Source organism: Schistocerca americana, chromosome 3 (genome assembly GCF_021461395.2).
Source record: "Schistocerca americana isolate TAMUIC-IGC-003095 chromosome 3, iqSchAmer2.1, whole genome shotgun sequence".
Lineage (NCBI taxonomy): Eukaryota > Metazoa > Arthropoda > Insecta > Orthoptera > Acrididae > Schistocerca > Schistocerca americana.
Genome location: NC_060121.1, coordinates 869,781,975 through 869,806,514, shown reverse-complemented (window position 1 = coordinate 869,806,514; position 24,540 = coordinate 869,781,975). Strand labels below are relative to the sequence as shown.

Genomic DNA, 24,540 nt, shown 5'->3' with positions numbered 1-24,540 from the left:
CGAGCATATCTGCGATGCCTTGCAACGTGCTGTTCGGAAGAGATCTCCACCCCCTCGTACTGCTACGGGTTTGTGGAAAGCCCTGCAGGATTCATGGTGTCAATTCCCTCCAGAATTACATCAGGTGTTCGTGCAGTCCTAGCCACGTCGTGTTGCGGCACTTCTGCGTGCTCGCTGGAGCCCTACACGATATTAGGCAGGTGTACCATTTTCTTTGGCTCTTTAGTGAACAAAGTTAATTTGCGTTGCTCGCAAAATATTTATAGTTCGTATGTGTTTTTACGTCTGCAATGATTTTTATTTACGGTGGTTACAATAAACACTATATATTTTGTATGCCATTATGACTAATCGCCAAAGTGAAAGTAGATTATCAATATGTACAGTGAAACAGACGTCTCTCCCTACATGTTGGGTTGGAGTATGCTAATATATCCCGAAACCCCCTCTCCCTGCTCAAAAGGAGCCACATAGAGGCTCTGACAGAAATTGTGCGAGACCTCCGCCTCGAGAAAAGCTTATCCTTGACCAGCACTAAGTTACTGTCATTGAATACGTTACAGAACGATTTTGCGGTAAACAACTAGTTTGGGAGAAATTGCGAAGAGAACACCCATATCTATAACAAATCGTTGCTAAATGAGAAGGGAAAAGAACAGCAACACATAGCTGCTCAGCGCGTCTCGGACTTCATAGCCAGCAAGCAGCGAATGACAAAGTTCAGGGAGAACGCGCTCTGGGTGTAGCATAGCCACAGGCGCAGTGCGAGGTATCTGAAGCACTGTCACCAGACCAGAAACCGCTGCCAGGCAACAGTGGTAGTCAGGTCGCTCACCCCGCATCTCGACTTTTCGAAGGATAACGAATAGGTGGGAACAACCTAAACTTTAGCTTTTGCTGCAGTTTTGAAGAACATGGTCGTCTTTTGAATAAATACGCGTAAACGGTGTTCTGAAAAATTTACTTTAACCTTTAGCCCTCTTTCAGCTTAAGAACCCACTTCAGCTGCCATATAAGTTCGGATGTTTCCCCTTCCATCATTTCCATATACATGTAATAGCAGTGCAATACCTCTAATTGCCGGCCGGCGTGACTGAGAGGTTCTAGGCACCTCAGTCTGGAACCGCGTGACCGCTACGGTCGCAGGTTCGAATCCTGCCTCGTGTGTGTGATGTCCTTAGGTTAGTTAGGTTTAAGTAGTTCTAAGTTCTAGGAGACTGATGACCTCAGATGTTAAGTCTCATAGTGCTCAGAGCCATTTGAACCATAACTCTAATGCTTTGCAAATTGGGAAGTGGTTACAGGTGCGGTGACATATAAGAGTTTCCATAGTCAAATCTGAGTCAGAACGTAACATAAAAGCAGATAAGAAGTCATAAGTAAACATATTTTTGTTTTTGGGTGGGTTTCAGTCATATAAAACTTTTTAAATGCAGATCATTGACGCCTTCGACTGTTCAAAATAAAAAAAATGTAAGTTTACTTGAAAATGGGCTAAGGTCGAAAATGCAACCGTGTATTTAACAAATACAAAATTTTTCAGGCTAAGACGTCAATGACGCCCTTGGAGTACGATTTGTTGCAAACATTTCCATGGTTTTTCGGTTTCAGCGTCAAATCTGACATCTGAATTGGAAACTGTTTGTCACTGTCACTTTCCTTCCAATTATTCACGTTTGCTATTACCACGATTGATATTATCTCACAATCATTCATATTGTGTTATTACTAGTATTGCCTCTTTATTACTAGTATTGCCTCTTCATTGTACTATATACTTTTTTTTACAAAGAGAAGGATGAGTTGTTCAGTCTAGAAATTCCGTGTCGTATTATGCAGTCTCTGCCCATTAAATCCTTTATCTATTCACGTCAAACGAAGAACTATGGCAGCTTTCTGCTTCAGCAATTATGCTATGATGCTGAAGAGCCACTTTGACGCTCAAAATCTATAAACGAAGATAGTATCTGAAAGTTATAAACTGGAGGTGCATCTGATACGGTCCCCAGCGTGTGAACGGAAAACTGTCAAACATACGCAACAGACACAACTGTTTACAAACTAGACTGCGATTCTCCGGTGCTCACTGTACGTGAAGCGCACTTACTTCCAACGGAACGCAGCTAACGAAGATGTTTCGCGGGCGGACTGGAGGTACTCACCTGTGGCCGCGCCGGATGGGGTCGGACGGAGTCGGACACACTCACTGGCAGCAACAAAGACTCGGATGACGCACCACGCGCCCCTGCAGCGTGCCTGTCCCAGCAGCGGCTGCAAGAAGCGCGCAGAGCTGAAACCCCAGCCGCTGCTGCAGCCTGGCGGCGGTGCGCGCCGAGGTCACGGAGGACAGCGGTTCGAGGCCCGGTGACGTCAGCCGGCAAACCTGCTCCTTCGCGGAACGACAGCGCGCTGTCCGCACGGCTTTACCTTCTCTCGTTTCCGTGTGCGCGCCACGAATGAACACGGCATCAACGAGGCAATGTAACAGCACCACAGTTTCTACGTCGGGCATCTGTTAGTTACCCACTAAAATCGGCACGACCCGTTTTAAGAACATCGAGTTTTTCTTCGTGTGGTTACAGAATATTTTCCACTGCGTGGTGCTGGTGTATTTATTTAAGGTGGTGTACTTGTTACTGTGTACTTCCCACGTATTGGTTTCATACAGCTCTTTACACCTACATCTGTGCATACTCCGCAGCCGACGTACGGCGCATGGCGGAGGATTCTTCGCACCACTATTAGTCATTTCCTTTCCTGTTCCACTCACGAGCAGAGAGAAGGAAAAACGACTATCTACCTGCTCCACACTAACCGTAATTGTCGTCGTTCTTACGCAAAATGTACATTGGCGGCAGTAGAATCGTTCTGTAGTCAACTTCAAATGCCGGTTCTTTTAAAATTCTCGGTAGCGTTTTCCGAGAAAAACAGCGTCTTCCCAGGTATTCCCAGTTGGATTCACGAAGCATCTCCACAAAACTTGCGTGTTAATCGAAACTACCGGTAACAGATCTGGCAGCCGCCTCTGAATTGCTTCGATGTCTTCCTTTAATCCGGCCTGGCGGGGATCGGAAACACACAAGCAGTACTCAAGAATGGCTGACTAACGTTCTGTAGGCAATCCACACGAGCTACGGTTTCCTCAAATTCTCCAAATAAACCGAAATCGACAATTCCGCTTCCCTACTACCGTCTTTACCTGCCTTTTCTATTTCATATCGCTTTGCAACGTTACGCCCAGATATTTAGACAACGTGACTGTGTCAAGCAGGACAGTACTAATCCCGTATTCGAACATTACGGCATTGTTTACCCTACTCACCTTACTAACTTAAATTTTTCTACATTGAGAGCTAGTTGCCATTTACCACGCCAACAAGAAATTTTGTCTAAGTCGTCTTGTATATTGCTACAGTCACTCATCCTCGACACCTTCCCGTACACCACAGCAAACGGCCTCAGACTGGTTGATTCGTGATTCGGCGGCGAGGGGGGGAGGGGGGGAGACACCAAAAAGCGATGATATCAGTCCCATCGGGTTAGGGATGGATGGATGGGGAAGGAAATCGGCCGTGCCCTTTCACAGGATCCATCCCACCATTTACCTGAAGCGAGTTCGGGAAATCATGGCAAACCTAAATCACGATAGCCGGACGCGGGTTTGAATCGTCGTCCTCCCGAATGTGAGTCCAGTGTGCTGATCACGGCGCTATCTCGCTCGGTGGCCTCAGATTGCTGCTCACCGTATCCGTCAGATCATTGATGTATGATGTATGCAGAGAATAATAGCGGTCTTATCACACTTCCCCGGAGCAGTCCTAACGACATCCTTGTCTCAGACTGACACTGGAGCCGGCCGCTGTAGTCGAGCGGTTTTAGGCGCTCCAGTCTGGAACCGCGCGACCGGTACGGCCGTAGGTTCGAATCCTGCCTCGGGCATGGATGTGTGTGATGTCCTTAGGTTAGTTAGGTTTAAGTAGTTTCAAGTTCTAGGGGACTGATGACCTCAGATGTTAAGTCTCATAGTGATCAGAGCCATTTGAACGGTCACTCGCCACCGAGGGCAACGCACCAGGGGCGCCCGCAGGTTTTTGTCTCAGTAGGGGCGAAAATTTTTCACCATATATATATATATATACCCAGATTTTATATTTCTGTACCGCATTCTGCCAATTAATTGTTTTCTTACCACTAATAATTGTTTAAGCGCTTAAAAACATTGCTCATGCAGTGAACGCAGTTGGATTTAAATTAACAGTCCGGAAAAAAACGGTTCACTACACTCAACTGTGTAAACATGGTCAAATTCACTTACATTACTGTGAAAGCTTCTTTTATGCACTTAACAATAGTGTTCTGCAGCTGCGTAGTGTACTACGCTTTCTAATATGCTTACTGAATTACTATTGTTCTCTGAAGAGCATTTATCGTTTCATGGTAAGCCAGATGTTTTCTCCTTATATGCAATTTAGAAATACTGATGCACTTTTAGTACCATGCCAGAGTTATGAACATAAAAAACTAACATTATAACTATGGTGAAACCTGTTTTTACATTAGCAGACTGTACATTTTGCCGCCATTTTCGTTTGGTCCTGTCCTAAGCTTTTTCTCTCTGAACTACTTGTTTTCCTGCTATTCGGAAGTAACTGGAGGATATTTTGTCATCCTTCCCTTCAAACAACGCTTAGAAAGCTCCATCCTCCCCTCTTCTTAAATTAATTGGATGATGACCCCAAATTATTCAGTTTTTCCTTCTCCTTTTCATTAGTCGACACAATAACAATACTTAGATTTTACTGTCTGTTCATTTCGTACACATGTAGTAGTTTGTCGATCGGCAGGTTCGCTTTATTTTATTATAGCTTATTAGTAATGCCCAGAGTTTGTTAACATGTAAACGGTCTTTCCTAATCAGATATGCATTGTTTACAGTTACTAAAATCTCGAATATTCCGGCTATAGATATCTATCTTTAATTTTGTATTTTTCGTCATATAGATACTGTATTGCAGATTGTTTTTACAGGAAGAAATCATTTTTTTACGTTTAACGTCCCTTTATGACACAACTGATTCTTTTAATATGTAAAGAACGAACAATGGGCGTGCCTTTAGGAAAAACGCTTAAATGTTGCTCAAGAATGCATTTGTAAAAGTTAACAATAAACTGCTGGTTCATCAGATTATTCGCATTGTTGCCTCACTTGCTGTTGTTAATTTCTATCACGTGTGGGTGTAGAAATAAAAATAAAGATACTTCGTAGGCAATAACTTTAAGACGGATGTATAACAATTTGGCACATCTTCAACGAACGAGATTTCTTAAAGAAAAACCCTCAATTTTTAAATGTATCATCATTTTTTAATTTTACTTCGATTCTGCTTTAAAGTTTTTCATTGCTCTAGTTCATCCTGTAATTCTGTTTACATATGTTTTTATATCATTTTTACGTCAATTTATCGATATTTTCCGGTTATTTTAGTGGTAATTTTACAGGTATTTTAAATCATACATAACTGAGCCCAAAAGTTACAGGTATTTTTTATATTCGTAAACTGAATGAATTCTCACTAGGGGCAAATACTCTAACTTGTTTCCTAAAACAAAAGTACAGTTCCAGAAAAGAATTCCTCCCGCCAGTCCAAAAAGTTTCGCACTTGGATTGATAAAAAATAGAGAAACGTTATGATGGTACTTAACGGCTTCATGTGTTCCACAGTGTCTCCTCCCATTTGAGACGACACACAGGACGTTCTTACAACCATGTGGAACTGTCAGGAAAGTACCTCTTTGGGTTGTCGTTCATCTCGTGCGTCACTTTGGATTAAATATCGGTTACATCGTCAAAGCATTCACCATATGAATTTATGGACTGTGTCCTTTTGTGGAGGGTTCGCATTGATAACACCAAGTCTCGTCACCCGTGTTGATTTTTCCAAGAAAAGAAGTGTCCGTGTTTTCCATGCCAACGACGTCGGGACAGACGTCCACGCGTCGCGTGTTTGTTTGGTGATCGAAGTGTGCTGAACAAACTTGCAGACACTTTTCTCTGCTTCAAAACATTCTGAAGAACGTCGTAAACACTCGATTTAGAGATGTTTCTCCATTACGATTTGTAACAGAACCCCGTTGGCACACTAAATACGCACGTCCACTACTTAACTCTGCCTACACACCACTGTCTGGCCGAATGCACACCTGTTGTTTACAGCTGTTGTTAGTTCAAGTTCCCACCGCTGTTACTTCGCTAACGTCGCTTATACGCCAGCAATAAAATCAGTCTCGCACATTTTGGTCGAACTGTATATTCAGGTGCAATTGTGTTCCAGAAGGGCGGGAAAATCTGACAGGTGGAAGGAAGCCTTCGTGTTTTCTAGTCGGCCACAGTATCACCATGAGAGCTCCTAAATGCTAGCGGCAACTTCCTCGAAATCCCCGCACTAGGGAAGTCGACGGCGGAACTGTCATTCGTTAAAACAGCAGCGTCTTATCTTAGTTCCTCAAAAGAATGGAGGAAGGGTTTTCAGTGGGGATATTTCACAAAAGCTGATTCCGTTGATACTGTCTGAGGTTACTGGCAACGCACTGCACAAAAAAAAAAGAAAAAATTCACTTCGTAGGGGCATCCTAACGAGTATCACTTCGTTTGTTGTAACGCAGATAACGAATACGTGTATTTGAACACACTGAATGGTAGCTAAAATTGTTAAAAAAAATTTCGTCGTAACAACCGCTGACAGATGTTCCTGCGTTGTTAGGCAGTGAAACGATCCTCACCCATCCCACCCGCCCGCATCTCGTGGTCGTGCGGTTGCGTTCTCGCTTCCCACGCCCGGGTTCCCGGGTTCGATTCCCGGCGGGGTCAGGGATTTTCTCTGCCTCGTGATGGCTGGGTGTTGTGTGATGTCCTTAGGTTAGTTAGGTTAAAGTAGTTCTAAGTTCTAGGGGACTGATGACCATAGATGTTAAGTCCCATAGTGCTCAGAGCCATTTTTGAACCCATCCCACCCCCTCTATCAACACACACACACACACACACACACACACACACACACACACACACACACACACACACACGTCTATTCACAGCAGGTTCCTTAAAGAAAAGTCCAAAAAAGAATCAGAAACAATTATTATGCATGTCCAAATAAAATTACAGGTAATGTAACCACAAAATACCATTTGTTTGTTAACAACGCGAGATCAATCTGAGCTGCAATAAGGTCTCATTACTTAACGCAAAGCATGGATGCTTTTCTTGTGTTCCCAATACAACACCAGGTACACCATGTCAATTGCAACTCTAGTCGGACATGGCTCGCCCGTTATTTCCTGCTTATCTGTGTCCGCCGTCTTGCATTATTTAGAAAATTACGACAATGTCTGCCTTGACTGTTATTATTCTTCTAAATAAGATTGTGATTTCGTCTGCTGTTTGGTTCTTAAGTAACAGCTCACTATGAATTCCTTCTATGCGTAATTATCCTTTAAAAGGGTATGTCGTCTTCGTCTCAGTCGTTTCTACATGTTTCAAAGGCGTAAGAGAACAGGATTTCCAGTTATCTAAAGCACTTCATATAACCATTCCTATGAAATCCCTCTTATTTAACACAATACGTACCTTGTGCCCTCTCAAAGGTCATTTCTGGTGTACGCACAATGATTATAAGAGCGTAGAATGACATATGCACGCTGCGAATTATTATATGAAGTGCTACGTTCTTTTATATACATGATAAGGAAAGCTGTTTTCTTATGCATATGAAATATACAAACGTGAACGATTCGACGTAGATGCCCTCTTCTAGGCAATGAATATGCACTGACGCACATCATAGCCAGCTGTTACTTAAGAACGACACAACACCCGCGGCCGCCATCGTTAATAAATAAATTTATTACCGGTCAAGGTGGAAAACGACGTGTTCTCTGAAATACTGCTCGCCTAGTTTACTTATACTACCAGATTTTAATCGGTGACATGTTACACGCTATACTGCCGCATGATGTCTGATGGGCTGCCGTCTCTTTTACAGTAATGTGCTGTTATAAGAATATCAGTAAACTCTGTAACATTCAAGACGCACTAGCTGCACTTGGGAAATACCGCTGTTGCGACAACCAAAATAGACGAGTGTACTTCACGGCACCATATCGTCACATCGGCCATTTCGTCCAGCATTAACTTCCGCAACATACGCAAACAATTCGCGACCACCCAATCCGTACGTTGGCTTTCACTTTAATGCAGTACAAGCGAGACGGGTAGGACGGTGCATAGCTCTGAAGAGTGCACCGTGGCTATCCGAGGCGTGCAGTTCAATATGACAGTCCAGCGTGCACCGACTACGTAGGAGCACTAGCTGTCTCTGGAAACAGAAAAGTCACGGTCGACGAATTGTCCAGATGGAACTATGGAGAGGGTGAGGGGAAGTTTCGTACAAAATCCAAAAAAATATACCGTGTGCATAAGCAACGATATTGGAATACCACAACAATGTGGAAGATTTTGCGACAGCAGTTACAGTACAAATCGTACCGTCAGAACGGCTCTTGCAACACTTAAAAGCGGAAGACTGTGGCTGGGAAGTTTAATTTTGCACCAGAATTGAGGAAGCTGTTGCGGATGAACGTTTCGTTTCCAAGCTGATAAGAAATTGTGGCGCATATCACAGACGACGCTGTACGGCTTTTTTCCCTTGTGTGAAAAGACTGTCACACCTTGTACCTTCATGTGTTGCAGTTGTGGTTATTTACGAAAATTTCATCTTCCAATAAGGCGGGGAATCCCCTCACTGGAGCATCTATGTTCGCCGCTACATAAACGACGAACTTCCGCATCGCTAAATTAGGGGTAGTGGTGATGATGATGTTTCCTTCGCCCCCCCCCCCCCCCCCTCCTACCCCAGTCGCCTAACCTAACGCATTGCGACTTTTTCCTTTGGCTTTACGTTAAGGTCTGTGTTTACGCAACCCTACAGCCAGGAACACTGGAACAGCTCAGAGAACGCATCAATTCTGCTGTGGTGACCACTGACACGACGTAGCTACATCAGGTGTGGAACGAACTTGCCGACCGCTTGGACGTGTGACCGACTGACACGATGTAGCTACATCAAGTGTGGAACGAACTTGCCGACCGCTTGGACGTGTGACCAGAGGGGCACTAACAGAACATTACTATAGCACAAACTGCACACTTGCTTAATTTTACAGTTCTATTCATGCATCAATACAGTTAGTACATACAATGCTTCGAAAAATATACGTAACACAATGACGGGAAAAAAATCTAAAACAAAAGAATTGTACGATAAAAACGAAAGTTGGTAAGCGTGTTTCTGCATCTGAAAGATGAAGCCTATTTAAACTTGGCGCCAATCGCGTAAGTGTGGCAGCTTGCTTTAAGTACACTCTGTAACGGTTACGAGCGTTAGTAACCTTTGATATTGGACGTTGTTAATTGACGACAGTCAAGAATGCCTTTAACGCCTTAAAGAACGCCATTATATATATATATATATATATATATAGATGCCACGCAAAATAAGCAGTGTATTGGTATCGACTAAGTAGGAACACCAGCTGTCTCTGGATTCAGAAAAGTAACGGTCGACGAAGTGCCCAGATGGAACTATGGGGAAGATGAGGGGAAGTTTCGAAGGCAGTCCAAAAAAATATTCCGTCTGCAGAAGCAGCGATCTTGGAATACCGCAACAAAAATGAAATGAAATGATCGTATGGCATTGTTGGCCGGGAGGCCCCTTGCGGGGAAGTTCGGCCGCCGTATCGCAAGTCCTTTTTAGTTGACGCCACTTCGGCGACTTGCACGTCAATGATGATGAAGAACACACAACGCCCAGTCATCACGAGGTAGAGAAAAATCTCTGACCCCGCCGGTAATCGAACCCGGGACCCCGTGCGCAGGAAGCGAGAACGCTACCGCAAGACCACGAGCTGCGACCGCAACAAACAATGTGGAAGATTTTGCGACGGCAGTTACATTTCAAACCGTACCGTCAGAGCAGCTCTTTCAACACTTAAAAGCGGAAGACTGTGGCTGACAGGGTCAAGTTTGCATCAGAATGCAGGACGCCATTATCAACACCTCACTGAGTTTGAACGTAGTTGTTTGTAGGGCTCCGAGAAGCTGAATGTTTCTTCTGCGACATCGCAGAAAGACATGGCATGAATGTAGCCACTGTACTTGATTGCTGGGAGCGGTGGTCACAGGAAGGTATGGTCGCAGAAAGACCAGGCTCCGGACGGCCACGTGGCACTACCGACAGGGAAGACCACCGTGTTCGGTGTATGGCTCTGGCGCATCGTACTGCATCTGCAGCAGCAATCTGAGCAGCAGTTGGCACCACAGTGACGCAACGAACTGTCACAGATCGCTTACTTCAAGGGCAGGTGCGAGCCAGACGCCCTGTGGCATGCAATCCACTTACCCCAAACCACGGCCATCTACAATTTCTGTGGTGTCAAGCGAGAGCTCATTGGAGGGCAAGGTAGAGGTCCGTTGTGTTTTCTGATGAAAGCTGGTTCTACTTCGGTGCCAGAGTGTTAGCAGGAAGCCAGTTGAGGAACTGCAGCCAACCTGTTTGCGTGTCAGACACACAGAACCTACACCTGCAGTTCTGGTCTGGGGTGTGATTTCGTATGACAGCACGAGCACTCTTGTGGTTATCCCATGCACCCTTACTGTAAATCTGTATGTCAACCTTGTGATTCAACCTGTTATGCTACCATTCATGAACAGTATTCCAGGGGGTGTTTTCAAGCAGGACAACGTTATCCCACAAATTACTGTTGTAACTCAATATGACTACAAGTGTCGACAGGTTGCCTTGCCCTGCTCGTTCACCAGATCTATCGACAATCGAGCGCATATGGGACATCATCGAACAACATCAGCGTCATCCACCGACAGCATTAACCGTCCCTGCATTGACCGACGAAGTGCATCAGGCACGGAAGTCCATCCGGCATCTACAGAAAACAAAGCATGCACGTCTGCATGCTTGCATCCAATACTCTGGCGGCTACACAGGTTATTAAAGTTCCAGCATTTCACATTTGCAATGACTTATCTCGCACTTACATTAACCTGTCACCTTGCAACGTTAATCACTTAAATATGTTATACACACAAATGTTCAAAAATGTTCAAATGTGTGTGAAATCTTATGGGACTTAACTGCTAAAGTCATCAGTCCCTAAGCTTACACACTACTTAACCTAAATTAACCTAAGGACACACACACACACCCATGCCCGAGGGAAGATTCGAACCTCCGCCGGGACCAGCCGCACAGTCCATGACTGCAGCGCCTTAGAACGCTCGGCTAATCCCGCCCGGCACACACAAATGTATTCGCGAAATTTCATCACTCTACACTAATTATGTTACAGTCAGGTTGCAAATTACAACAGAAGATTTTCAATAAAAGACCTAGAGCGTTTTCTTACTAAAAATACAGTGAAGCTAGGAATATGCTGCGACCCCAACTTATTGCTCTCATAGGGATCGTGAGGAAAGATTATATTAATTACAGCACACACAGACGCATTCAAAGAGTGATTCTTACCACGCTCCATACGTGAATGGAATAGGAAGTACCCTAACAACTGGTGCAATGGGACGCACACTTTCCCATGCACTTCAAGTGTTTTGCAGAGTATGAATGTAGATGTACAGATATACACTGAAACGCCAAAGAAACTGGCATAGGCATGCGTATTCAAATACAGAGATATGTAAATAGGCAGAATACAAAGCCTATATAAGACAACAAGCGTCTGGCGCAGTTGTTAGATCGGTTATTGCTGCTACAATGGCAGGTTATCAATATTTAAGTGAGTTTGAACGTGGTGTCATAGTCGGCGCGAGCGATGGGGCAAAGCATCTCTGAGGTAGCGATGAAGTGATTTTCCCGTACGACCATTTCACGAGTGTACCGTGAATATCAGGAATCCGGTAAAACATCAAATCTCCGCCGTCGCTGCGGCCGGAAAAAGATCCTGCAAGAACGGGACCAACGGCGACTGAAGAGCTGCAGATGTCAATGCTAGGCCATCAAGAAGTGTCAGCGTGCGAAACATTCAACGAAACATCATCGATATGGGCTTTCGTGTACCCTTGACGACTGCACGACACAAAGCTTTACGCCTCGCCTGAGCGTGTCAGCGCCGACATTGGGCTGTTGATGACTGGAAACATGTTGCCTGGTCGGACGAGTCTCGTTTTAAATTGTATCGAGCGGATGGACGTGTACCAGTATGGAGACAACCTCATGAATCCATGGATCCTGTTTGTCAGCAGGGGACTGTTCAAGCTGGTGTAGACTCTGTAATGGTGTAGGGCGTGTGCAGCTGCAGTGATATGGGACCCCGCATACGTCTAGATACGACTCTGACAGGTGACACGTACGTAAACATCCTGTCTGATCACTTGCATTCACTCACGTCATTTGTGCATTCCGACGGACTTGGGCAATTCCAGCACGACAATGCGACACCCCACACGTCCAGAGTTGCTACAGGGTGGCTCCAGGAACAGTCTTCTGGCTTTAAACACTTCCGCTGGCCACCACACTTCCCAAATGGTTCAAATGGCTCTGAGCACTATGGGACTTAACTTCTGAGGTCATCATTCCCCTAGAACTTAGAACTACTTAAACCTAACTAACCTAAGGACATCACACACATCCATGCCCGAGGCAGGATTCGAACCTGCGACCGTAGCGGACGCGCGGTTCCACACTGTAGCGCCTAGAAACGCTCGGCCACTCTGGTCGGCCACACTTCCCAGACATGAACATTACTGAGTACATCTGGGATTTCTTGCTACGTGCTGTTGAGATCTCCACCCCGTCGTACTCTTACGGATTTATGGACTGCCCTGCAGGATTCATAGTGTCAGTTCCCTCCAGCACTACTACAGACATTAGTCGAGTCCATGTCTGTGTGCTCGCTGGGGCCCTACAAGATATTAGGCAGGTGTACAGGTTTTTTTTGGCTCTTCAGTGTATATCACTAAGGTTGTGCACCATAGCCATGGAGTGGGAACTGGGAGGATCTATGTTGTCGGTGATGCTACGCGGACAGACAAGTTTCTGGTGATAACAAATCAGTACTATAATTTACATCAGCAGGACACAAAATCAAAAATACTGTAATGTACAGTACAGGTACAGAAAAAATGAAGTTTATTTACTGCCGCTGTCTCTTAAAAAATTCTTGATTGCAACAAGTAAAATGAAAAACACATATTGTTCCCCAACTCTTCTTGCTTCGTTTTTTGTATTAGGGGGCAGAAACAACGCGCCGATGTCAGAACTATAGAACACTACTACGACAAAGGAGTTAAAAGTGGCTACACGTTAAACCCAATCGAGAAAGGTCCATAAATTACTCCATAGAGAGAACGGTGGTCCTGAAATGAAGATTAAATGTCCTTCGCCATATTGCTAAGACGGATAAAAAGTAAAATGCGGTCGAGAGCCCGCACGTCGTTCGCTAAAAAGGCCGATAACTCAGAACGGCAAACATAAATTAAAAGGTAAGTGGTTAAAATAAGGGCAATCAGCCAGGAAATGGTGAACCGTCAAAGAATGATCACAATGAGCACAAAGTGGGGTTCACAATTTAACAAATGGCGATGGCTAAAACGACAGTGTCCAATACGCAACCTAGTTAAAATGATTTCCCAGCGCGAGAGGGCCGAGATCAGATCGGCCAAGTCGCTAGGAGAGGTTTAATTCCCCCAGAGCTTGTTCCCATGAAGGGAAGACCGGTGGTGATGTCAAAGAATACCACCTGCTGACAGCCAACAACACAGGGATCATAGGAAGGAATGGAAGAACTGGCGGGCCTAGGTAAGAGCAGCGTCAGCGGCCTCGTTTGTCAGAACGACGTGACCAGGACCAGGAATCCATATAAACATCAAAGTGGCTCCATCAAGAGTGAGCAAGTGGAAGCTTTTTTGAGCCCGTTGCAGTAAGGGATGGACCGTGCACAGCACGCAGAGGCTCTTAAGGGCACAGAGAGTCAGAGCAAATGGCACAATTGGAAAGCCTGTGTCGCCGGATGTACTGCGTGGCCTGATACAGGGCATAAATATTGAGCAGTGTTCCGAAAGACGACACCGAAAATCGATGTAGCCTGTGACGAAAGCACACCGGACACCACGGTCAGTCCGAGAGTCATCAGTGTACACAAAGGTACTATCGTGAAGTTCCGTGCGAAGGTCGAGAAATTTACAGCGAAGCGAGTCTGGAGTAGTGACCTCAGGAAGCGAATGAAGTCCAAGGTGAACACGGACCGCCGCACGAAGCCACAGTGGTGAAGGATTCACGCCCACTGCGAAAGTGGCATGTAGCGTGAAGTTAAGCTGCCCGAGCAAGAGCCAAAAGCGAAGTCCAGGAGATAACCAGAGAAGAGGGCGCGCGCCATACTGGTGGTCAAAGGAGTCATCGAAGAAGGAGGCATAGGATGGGTGGCCACGCGTGGTAGACAAACGGCACGCATATCTGCTGAGGAGAAAGTCACGGCCGTAGGACAGTAGGAGTTCGGCAGCTTCTGCAAACATACTCTCAACCGGAATAGTGTAAAAGGTGCCAGTGGCCAAACAAACGCCACGATGGTGGATAGTATTAAGACAATGTAAGAGGGAAGGACGTGATGCGTAAATGAAACACACACAGTTTCGAACAGACAAGGGACCGGTGCAAACGGAGGAGGGTGGTACGAGCTGCTCCCCACGAAGTACCACCGAGGACACCGCATACAGCGGGTTGCCAGGTAAGACACATGGGAGGACTAAGAAAGTTTCCTGTCGAGGATGAACCGCAGGAATTTCGTAGTTTCAGCAACAGGCCCAAGATGTAAAGACAGTGGAAGAAACCCATCACACTGCCAGAAATTCATACAAATGGTTTTGCAGTGGAAAAGCGAAAGCCACTGTCGATGCTCCATGAGTAAAGACGATCGAGACACCGCTGGAGACGCCGCTCAATGAGTCAGCTCCACGAAGAACTGCAATAGTGCACAAAATCGTCAACAAAAAGGGAGCCGGAGATGCCCGGCGGGAGATGGGCCATTATAGGGATAATGGCGACAGCAAAGTGGACGACGCTTAGGACGGAACCCTGAGGCACACAGTTTTCCCGGATAAACGTGTCTGACAAGGCAGACCCCACTTCGTACGTTGAAAACTCGGTCTTTTAAAAAGTCCTGAAGGAAATGGTGCAGGCGGCCATGGATGCCCCACGTATAGAGACTACGGAGGATACCAGTCCTTCAGCTAGTGTCGTAGGCTTTCTCCAAATCGAAAAACACTGACAGTCTGAGATTTCCGAAGAAAACCATTCATGACATCAATGGATAAAGTGACGAGATCGTCAACTGCAGAACGACGCGCTCGAAATCCACATGGTTCGTAAATTGCGAGACTCGAGCCACCATACCAGCCCGGCATGAATCATACATTCATCACCTTGCAAACACAGCTGGTGAGAGAAATGGGACGATAGCTAGAAGGAAGGTGTTTGCCTTTACCGGGCTTTGGTATGAGTATGACAGTGGCTTCACACCAGAGTCTCGGAAACGTGCCCTCTGCCCAGATGCCATTGTATGCACGAAGGAGAAAGTGCTTGCCCAGAAGACAAAGATGCTCCAATATCTGAATGTGGACACTGTCCGGCCCTGGGGCGGAGGATCGGGATGAAGTGAGAGCATGATCTAGCTCCCTCATAGTAATAGCGGCATGGTAGCGCTCACGATTATGAGAGGAGAAAGGGTATCGCCCAAGCTTCCTCCACTGGTTTCCGATGGAGGAAGGCAGGGTGGAGCTCGAAACCTCCGCAAATTAGCGGCCCAAGGTGTTGGAGATAACAATAGGGTCCACTACGACATCATTTTCTACGGTCAGGCAGGAAATTGGGGAACGGACCTTGGCCCCAGACGGCCGACGGAGGTTAACATACACGACGGAAGAGGTAGTGGAACTGAAATCCAGCTAGCATTTTGCTATCCCCAAGAACGCGACGACACTGCGCACGCAACTGTTAATAATGAATGAAGTTCGCCATCGTAGGACGACGGTTAAAAACTGATTAGCGGCATGCCTCAGTCCACCAAGGGACCGGGACACCCCGATGAAGTTCGAGGAATGTAACGTTCTGCTTCAGTAAGGATAAAGTTTGTAAGGTATTCGACTTGGTCATCACAGCTGAGGAAATGTTGACCGTCGAAGGTCGCCAGGGAGCAGAAAAACCTCCAGTCGGCCTTAGAAAGCTGCCATCTGGGTCTGCACATAGGTGGGATTGTAGTCAACAAACGGATAGCACACGAGAAATGGTTGCTCGAGTAAGTAGCATAGAGAACGGACCACTCGAGAAGACAAGCAAACTGGGCAATGCAGAACGAGAGGTTCAAATGGGAATATGTCTGCGTGGAATCTGAAAGAAACGTTGGTGCTTCAGTGTTGAAGTAGATGAGGCTGAGTTGATTGAGTAGGTCAGACAAAAGGGCAGCTCTTTACAGGCTCTGGGAGAGCCTCAAAGGGTTCAAATGGCTCTGAGCACTATGGGACTTAACATCTGAGGTCATCAGTCCCCTAGAACTTAGAACTACTTAAACCTAACTAACCTAAGCACATCACACACATCCATGCCCGAAGCAGGATTCGAACCTGCGACCGTAGCAGTCACGCGGTTCCGGACTGACGCGCCTAGAACCGCACGGCCACGGCGGCCGGCAGCTTCAAAGGGCATGGTGCGCATTAAAGTCACCGAGCAGCAGAAGTGAGTGAGGGAGCTGACCAATAAGCTGGAGGAAGTTTGCCCTGGTGACACCGAATGACAGAAGGAGGTAGAGGGTACAAAAGAGAAAAGGTGAAGCGAGGAAAGAAAATGCGGGTGTTCAGTGAGATGGTCTGACAATCAACAACATCCCGGTTGAGTAGCGTGAATGCCGTCCTTGGGCGGGGGGAGGGGGGGGGGTCAAAGCGGACTGAAAAGAAATGTGAGAGGCCAAAGCGGTCGTGAGGACGCAATTTTGTTCCCTGGAGGCAGAGAACAAGTGAACGCTGCGATTCCAAGAGCAGCCGTATTTCCTCCTTGTTGGATCCGAGACCACGAACGTCCCAACTCTTCTTGGAACGTACGCTCTCGGAATGGCAACAGTGAATTTCACTGTCTTACACAACTCCTCAGCTGTAGCGTCTGCCACTGGAGTCAGTTTAATACTTCCGTAGCCGTTTTGCGCCTACTAAACTACCCTATGACGAAACTCATCGCTCTCTTTGTATCTTTTAGTAAACCAATCTAGCTGCGCGGTCAACGCCCCCCCCCCCCCCTCCTCCTCGGAGGTTCGAGTCCTCCCTCGGCCTGTGTGTGTGTGTGTGTGTGTGTGTGTGTGTGTGTGTGTGTGTGTGTGTGTGTGTGTGTGTTGCTCTTACCGTAAGTTAGTTTATGTAGTGTGTGTAAGCCTAGGGCTAGGTACCGATGACCTGAGCAGTTTGGTCCCATAGGAACTTATCACAAATTTCCAAATTTTAAACGAGTTTGATAAGGGTCTCAAATCGATGAGCAATACTAAATAATTGATTTTGCAAGTAAATGAACCTCGCCTTGGCATATGTATTTTCTGCAGTTTTGTGTAGTTATGGTAGCCTGTTTATCTCCGCGTAAAAAACTGCAACTTAATCAGTTGTAGTCTGCTTACTGTATTCAGGTCTTGGTCTCGCTCTACATTTTTAACCCCCGCCCCCCAGCTTCTTTCCTCCATCACTAAATTGAGCATTATTCGCTGCCTAATGATGTGTATTACCAACCAATACCTTCTTTAAGTCAAGTTGTGCTATAAATTTATTTTATCACCAATTCGATCCAGTACCACCTGATTTGTTATTCGGTCTACCAACATAAGCTTTGGTATTCTGCAGTGTGGTCTGGCATCTTCAATAATCGGTGCACTAGCGGAATATTTCTCTGTGGCACCACATTTCAAAAGCTTGTAATCTTTTCTTCCCTGAACTGCTCACTGTCCACGTTTGAATTTCGTACAAGACAACACTTCAGACAAACAGCAGATGTTTATAATCAAACTGACGGGGTTCCGAGTTGGGGTTGGGTTGTTTGAGGGAAGAGACCACACTAAGAGGTCATCGGTCTCATCGGATTAGGGATGTATGAGGAAGGAAGTCGGCCGTGCCCTTTCAAAGGAACCATTTGCCTGGAGTGATTTTGGAAAATCACCGAAAACCCAAATAACGATGGTCGGACGCGAGATTGAACCGTCGTCCTCCCGAATGCGAGTCCAGTGTGCTAACCACTGCGCCATCTCGCTCGGTAACGGTGTTCCGAGTGCTGGAGTTCGGACTGTATACATCGTAGACTCTGTGTATGCTGAAAAGATAATAGCTCCACTTATGTGTCACTAGGTGAAAATTTGCCGCTGTAAGCAATCGATGTTGTGTGGATACAGGAATAGGGGAAAAACGGTGAAACACATAGTAATTGTGGTTCTGACTCTTTATTAGGATGTGGTAACAAGTTACAATATACGCTCAATATGGTCTTCCGACTAAGCAACACGCATCCGTAATACGGCATGGTCGACAGTTGTTGCGGCATATCCGATGTCATTAGAGCGATATGTCGTTGTATGCTATTCTTCAGATCAGGAAGAGTACGGATATATGCCCGATAGACACGATATTTCAGATATCCAAACAACCAGAAGTCACATGGACTCAAGTCGGGCGATCTGGAAGGGCACATTTCTTGAAACTGGGCAGAGATTATTTGGTCGCTACCAAAGGTTTCTCAAAGCAAGTCAACGATCTGACAAGAGACGTGTGGCGTCGCCCGATCTTGCACGAAACTAGTGGTGTGGATACAGTTGCTTTCTTGCAAAGCGCTGTTGCGCAACCAGGTCCTCATAACATGCAGACGTCACTGTACACCTAGCAGGTCCGCTAGGTGTCATCTCCTCGAAGAGAAATGTCCCGAGAATGAAAGAGCTTATTAAACCATATCACACATTCACGTAAGCTGAGTGCAGTGGAAATTCCCGGACAACATGTAGCGAAGTATAACCCCATATGGGACAGCTCTTTGTATACACGGCACCGTGCAGACTTAAATGTGTCTCGTCCGTACAAAGAATATTCTTTGGGCACAAGTCATCCATTTTCATGCGTGCCCTAAAACGAAGGGCAAAGTCACGGCATTGTAGCCTGTCTTAGGTCTTCGTTTGGTGCACGTTCTGAATCTTCTAAGGCTACCAGTATAAAATGTGCCATGAAATCTTCTAAATTGTTGCCCACGGGAGAGAGAATTCTCGTGTTACAGCTCGAGCACTGGCTGCAGAATTTGAGGCACGTGCCGCGCGGTCGGCTGTAGCTACAACTTCAAGAACTGCCATGGGAATGGGCCGCCTCCCCTTCCTGCTGCACCACCTAATTCACCTATTCCTCAAACTTTCCTGATCATATTCTTTAGCTCATTTCTTGACACGGGGCCTCTTCGCACTAGTTTCTGTCGCCGATATTCCCGCGATGTAGTCCTGCTGTTGCTGCCTTTATGATAAAACAACGTTACCTGTAGTGCACGGCCTTTATTCCCAAAAGCCATTGCATTTCGTGTGGAAAACTTCAATCTTGTTGACTCTTTACACCAACAGTCACTTCACGAAAGAAATGAACAAGCGTCGCCAAGCGACAAACAGTACACTGTCGTCAAAATAGGAAACATTTGATATTTTGACTGTTTACAGTGCCATATTTTTCACCTGTTGGTAGACAGTAGTATTATTTTTCAGCTTACTTAGCGAGCGCACTGATTAATGAACATACCTACGATGTTTCAGCGTCCTGCAATGTATACAGCCAGTACTCCAACACTCCGAACGCCTTGAGTTTCATAACAACCTTAGAAGACGACTTTCTAACTCTTAACGTTATATCTGACGTTAAAAAATTCCTGTTACTGAGAACACTTTTCTTGCTGTTATCTGTTTGCATATTATATCCTCCCTACGTCGGTTGTCGTCAGTTATTTTGCTGCCCAAATAGCAAAACTCCTCTACTATTATTAGTGACTCATCCCGCATAGCCTGATTTAATTATCCATTATCCTTGTTTTATTTTGGTCGATATTCACCTTAGAGCCTCTTTTCAAGACACTGTCCGTCCCGTCAAGTGTTCTTTGTGGTGTTTTGCAGTCTGACAGAATTACAACGTAATCGGCAAACTGCAAAGTTTTTGTTTCTTTTCCCTGCATTTTAATTCTCTTTCCAAATTTTTTATTGGTTTCTTTTACTACTTCCTCAATCTTTATACCGAATAACATCTGAGAGAGATAAAACTCTGTCTCATTCCCATTGCAACTACTGCTTTCGTTACACGCCCTTCGACTCTTTTCCACTGAAGCGCCAAAGAAACACTTATACGCATGCGTATTCAAATACAGAGACATCTAAACAAACAGAATACTGCGCTTCGGTCGACAACGCCTATATAAGATAAGAGTCTGAACGTGGTGTTTTAGTCAGCGCGCGAACTTTAGGACACAGCATCTACGAGGTAGCGATGAACTGGGGATTTTCCCGTATGACCATTTCACGTGTGTACCGTGAATATCATGAATCCGGTCAAACATCAAATTTCCGGCATCGCTGCGGCGGGGAAAAGATCCTGCAAGAACGGGACCAACTACGACTGAAGAGAATCGTTCAACGTGACATAAGTGCAACCCTTCTGCAAATTCCTGCAGATTTCAGTGCTAGGCCATCAACAAGTGTCAGCGTGCGAACCATTCAACGAAACATCATCGATATGGGCTTTCGGAGCCGAAGGCCCACTCGTGTACCCTTGATGGCTGCACGACACAAAGCTTTACGCCTCGCCTGGGCCCGTCAGCACCGACATTGGACTCTTGATGACTGAACACATATTGCCTGATCGGACGAGTCTTGTTTCAAATTATATCGAGCGGATGGACGCGTACGGGTACGGAGACCACCTGGTGAATGCATGGACCCTGTATGTGATCACGGGGCTGTTCAAGCTGGTGGAGGCTCTGTAATGGTATGTGGCGCGTGCAGTTGCTGTGATATGGGACCCCTGATACGTCTAGACACGACACTGACAGGTGGCACGTGCGTAAGCATCCTGTCTGATCACCTGCATCCATTCATGTGCACTGTGCATTCCGACGGACTCGGGCAATTGCAGCACGACAATGCGACATCCTACACATCCAGGGTGGCTCCAGGAACACTATTCTGGCTTTAAACACTTCCGCTGGCCACCAAACTCCCCAGACATGAACATTATTGAGCACATCTCGGTCGTAGTCTTACGGATTTATGGACAGCCCTGCAGCATCATGGTGTCAGTTCCATCCAGCACTTCTTGAGACATTAGTCGAGTCCACGCCACGTCGTGTTGCGGCAGTACAGCGTGCTCGCGGGGCCCTCACACGATATTAGCCAGGTTTACCAGTTTCTTTGGCTATTCAGTGTAAATGCACTCTTGTTTCTGTGTAAGTTGTAGATAACCTAGCGCTCCCTATATTTTGACCTTTTATCTTCACTATTTCAGTGATTGTTTTCCAGTCAACATTCTCAATAGGTGTCTGTAAAGCTACGAAAGCTATGAACATACTTTTGCATTTTTTCAGTTTATCTCCTAAGACGCGTCGTACGGTCGCTATGGCCTCGCGTGTTCCTACGTTTCACCAAAACTGAAACTGACATTCTTCTGTAAATAGTTCGTGGCAGTATTTGTCATTAATTAGTAGTTAAACTGGCAGTTCGGTAATATTCGTACATCTCACCAGATGCCTATTTTGGAAGAGGTATTACTGAATCAGCAGAAACAGCAATACATTCTCAACCGTCGCCGTCTTGGTGCGTTATTTCGGGACTGTCGCGACAAACTTTCCGAAAGTGGTGCGACTTTCTTGTTCTCCTTTGCTTGGGTGAGGGCGCTGTACCGCAGCGTAGAGCTCGCGAGTGGGGAAAGGTTATACACGGTACGGGACGGTACAGTATGGTGCGGTACAGAGGAGCGGGCTGAGAGTACCTGGGAGGTCGCAGCGCTTTTGGCCGGGTGCGCCCGCACCGCCAGAACCGGTTCCACGGAGGCGGCGGCGGCGGCGTGGACGCAGCGCTCCACCGCCGGCCGCACCGAGCCCCAAGCATTCCCCGACGCCATATGGCGTCCACAGACGGCAATGACACTACAGCAAATGCAGCCGAGTCCAATTTCCCGGGCGTGTCCGAACACCGCGACTCCCGCTATGAGCTGGGGTATACTTAAGTAATCATCCCTATTACTCCTGTAAGTTAACTCACTAAAGGTTGTTTTACATGCGCCGCCGTATTTTACGTCGATATTTGCCCGGAATAGAGTTATGCCGTCGGCACACGGGACGAGTTAGCTAACGTTGACGTGGCGCTCAACGACTTTCGTCACGTCACTTCCTGCTTTATCTGGTTCAGAAGCCATTTCGTCACGTAAAACACAAAATAAGTTCTACGATATTTCGGCAACGTGCCACGTAAAGCAGAACCAATGGGAAGCAACAACGCTCCCTACTTCACAAGCAGAAAGCAAGACGCCATACCGTACTTGTCGCGTTCAGGAGAAGTCCATATTCGAGGGTTTAACGCTACAAGTTACAGCCTATGAATACATACTAAACTTCGTCCGAACAGGCCTTGGAAGGCCCAACAACCGTACTGACCGGCCGCCGTGGCATCCTCAGCTCATAGGCGTCGCTGGATTCGGATATGGAGGGGCATGTGGTCAGCACACCGCTCTCCGGCCGAATGTCAGTTTCCGAGACCGGAGCCATTACTTCTCAATCAAGTAGCTCCTCAGTTTGCCTCACAAGGGCTGAGTGCACCCGGCTTGCCAACAGCGCTCGGCAGACCGGATGGTCACCCATCCAAGTGCTAGCCCAGCCAGACAGCGCTTAACTTCGGTGATCTGACGGGAACCGGTGTTACCACTGCGGCAAGGCCGTTGGCACAGCTTATGAAAATATACTGTTTCCAAGCACCAGCTAGTAAAGGAAACAAACGAAAAATCTGAAGCAGGAATTAAAATCCATGAAGGAATAAAAACCTTGAGGTTTGCCGATGACACTGTGATTCTGTCAGAGGCAGCAAAGGACCTGGAAGAGCAGCTGAATGGAATGGATAGCGCCTTGCAAGGAGGATATAAGATGAACATCAACAAAAGCAAAACGAGGATAATGGAATGTAATCGAGTTAAATCAGGCGATGTTGAGGGAATTAGACTAGGAAATGACACACTTAAAGTAGTAGAGGAGTTTTGCTATTTGAGTAGCAAAATAACTGATGATGGTCGAAAGAGAGATGATATAACATGTATATTGGCAATGGCAAGGAAAGCGTTTCTGAAGAAATTTGTTAACATCGAGTATAGACTTAAGTGTCAGGTAGTTCTTTCTGAAAGTATTTGTGTGGAATGTAGCCATGTGTGGAAGTGAAACATGGACGATAAATAGTTTAGACAAGAAGAGAGTAGAAGCTTTCGAAACGTGGCGCTACAGAAGAATGCTGAAGATTAGATGGGTAGATCATGTAACTAATGAGGTAATGAATAGAAGCGGGGAGGAGTGGAATTTGTGGCGCAACTTGACTAGAAGAAGGGATCGGTTGATAGGACACTTTCTGATGCATCAAGGGAAAATCAATTTCGTATTGGAGGGAAGGAGGGAAGCATGGAGGGTAAAAATCGTAGAGGGAGACCAAGAAGTGAATACACTACGCAGATTCAAAAGGATGTAGGTTGCAGTAGTTACTCGGAGATGAGGAAGCTTGCACGAGATAGTGTAGCATGGAGAGCTGCATCAAAGCAGTCTCTGGACTGAAGATCACAATACAACAACAACAACAACAAAAAGCTCCAGCATGTTGAATGTCTCAGGGAAAGTCATATTCGTGGTTAAAGAATTTCCGTATTTAGTTATTTCCTGTTATAGCTCGTGTGTAATGAGAGTAAAACGTTTTAAAGCAACGACCCATTTAAGATTGGTAAAAACATGTCGTTCTTATTATGATTTATTACATAATTAAAAACCAATAACATTTCTGACAATAAAATACAAAGAAAGGAGATACGTAATGCGTATTTCAACTTGGCGTAGTTGATTGAGGCATTGTGACAAAGAAGCAGCAGTCCAATTTTTTTTTTCATCTTCGCGTTTTCCAAAAGATTGTCGGAGTTTCATATGAAATTAATAGAAATAATACTTGATGTCACCTCAATACGAGTGCGCTCTCTGTCAGAAGTGAGTTTGTTTGATTTGGTGAACTTTTATAAGCTGATGCCTTTCCTGAGAGGACATGTACCTCCATTTTGTCTTATTACACGTTCATGGACATTAAAATTTTTATTTATGTATACCATAGAGAGAAAAGCATGGCTAGCATACGGCCAGGAAAGGAAATGTTCGTTGTAATAGAGCTAGGTAGGAATTCTACGCTCATCCA

The 24,540-nt window shown here is 45.9% G+C and overlaps 1 protein-coding gene and 1 pseudogene across 3 annotated transcripts in view; both read right to left on the bottom strand.

The window, feature by feature from the left end:
- The window catches only part of LOC124605128 (tyrosine-protein phosphatase 10D), a 344,674-nt gene that overhangs the window by 172,168 nt on the left and 147,966 nt on the right, over nt 1–24,540 (bottom strand). The window lies entirely within an intron of this gene.
- LOC124607896 lies at nt 22,932–23,049 on the bottom strand (annotated as a pseudogene).